This window comes from Lathyrus oleraceus, chromosome 2 (genome assembly GCF_024323335.1).
Source record: "Lathyrus oleraceus cultivar Zhongwan6 chromosome 2, CAAS_Psat_ZW6_1.0, whole genome shotgun sequence".
Lineage (NCBI taxonomy): Eukaryota > Viridiplantae > Streptophyta > Magnoliopsida > Fabales > Fabaceae > Lathyrus > Lathyrus oleraceus.
Window position 1 is genome coordinate 475,575,555 of NC_066580.1, and position 1,912 is coordinate 475,577,466.

A 1,912-nucleotide genomic window follows, 5' to 3' on the forward strand; every position below is an offset into this window, starting at 1 on the left:
GGTTTACCCATAGCTTGATGGTCACAAATGCACCGCTACACTACTTATGGTCCTTTAAAGAAATAAATCACACTCCTACATGCCTTATCCAAAAAAGACGAAGTTAATCTATGGCACCAAAAACTTGGACATCTAAATCTGAAGGGGATGAAAAAGATTGTGTCAAAAGAAGCCATCGGAGGTATTCTAAGACTCAAGATCGAAGAAGGTAAAATATGTGGTGAGTGTCAAATTGGTAAGCAAACTAAGATGTTACATTCAAAGTCACAACATCAGATGACTTCAAAAGTTTTGGAACTTCTTCATATGGACCTAATGAGACATATGCAGGTTGAGAGCCTTTGAGGGAAAAGGTACGCTTATGTAGTTGTTGATGATTTTTCAAGGTTCACATGGGTTAACTTCATCAAAAAAAATCTGATGTCTTTGAGGTGTTCAAAGATCTATGCCAAAGGATTCAAAGAGAGAAGAAAAGTGAAATCATCAGGATTCGAAGTGACCATGGAAAGGAATTTGAAAATAGCATATTTGCTGATTTTTGCTCCTCTGAAGGTATTGGGCATGACTTCTCCTTTCCTATCACCCCACAGCAAAATGGGGTTGTGGAATGCAAGAACAAAACTCTCCAAGAGTCAGCTAGAGTCATGCTTCATGCCAAGCACTTACCTTATCATTTATGGGCTGAAGCAATGAACATTGCCTGCTATATTCATAATAGAGGCTGTCTAAGAACCGATACCTCAGTTACTCTCTATGAATTATGGAAAGGAAGGAAGCCCACAGTCAAATACTTTCACGTATTTGGAAGCAAATGCTACATCCTAGGTGACCATGAACAAAGAAGAAAGATGGATCCCAAGAGTGATGAAGGTATATTTCTGGGATACTCTACAAACAGCAGATCATATAGAGTCTTTAATTCCAGGACCAAAGTTATGATGGAATCCATCAATGTGATAGTGGATGACAACATCTCAAAAAAGGGGACGGATGTTGAATTAGACAGTGAATCAAGAGGTGTTGAACCTGATAACCCCTAAGTCAACAAAGGTCCCTCCATGAGAATATAAAAAGACCATCCAACAGATCTCATAATTGGAAACCTTAATGAAGGTGTCACCACTAGATCTAGAGATGTGATCTCAAATGCATGTTTTGTTTCTAAGTTTGAACCAAAATATGTGAAGGAAGCTTTGACTGACGAATTTTGGATCAATGCAATGCAAGAGGAATTAGGTGAATTTATAAGAAATGAAGTATGAGACTTAGTTCCTAGACCTAAAAGAATGAATGTTATTGGCACAAAGTGGATCTACAAGAACAAATCTGATGAAAAAGAGACTGTAACTAGAAACAAAGCCAGACTTGTTACTCAAGGATACACTCAAATTGAAGGGTCAATTTTGATGAGACATTTGACCCTATGGCTCGCCTTGAGTCAATCAGACTACTATTAGGAGTGGCTTGTCTTCTTAAATCCAAACTATTTCAAATGGATGTAAAAAGTGTCTTCTTAAATGAGTACTTGAATGAAGAATTCTATGTAGAACAACCCAAGGGGTTCATAGATCCAAATTTCCCAGATCATGTTTACAAATTAAGGAAAGCTCTCTATGGACTAAAGCAAGCTCCTAGGGCTTGGTATGAGAGGCTCATAGAGTACCTTGTTAATAATGGATACAGGAAAGGAGGAATAGACAAAACTCTACTTGTTAAAGAAAAGCATGGTAAACTCATGATAGCTCAAATATATGTTGATGACATTGTGTTTGGAGGGATGTCGAACCAGAAGATACAACATTTTGTCAAGTGTATGCAATATGAGTTTAAAATGAGTCTTGTTGGTGAACTGACATACTTTCTTGGGCTCCAAGTCAAGTTGATGGATGACACTATCTTCATCTCCCAAAGC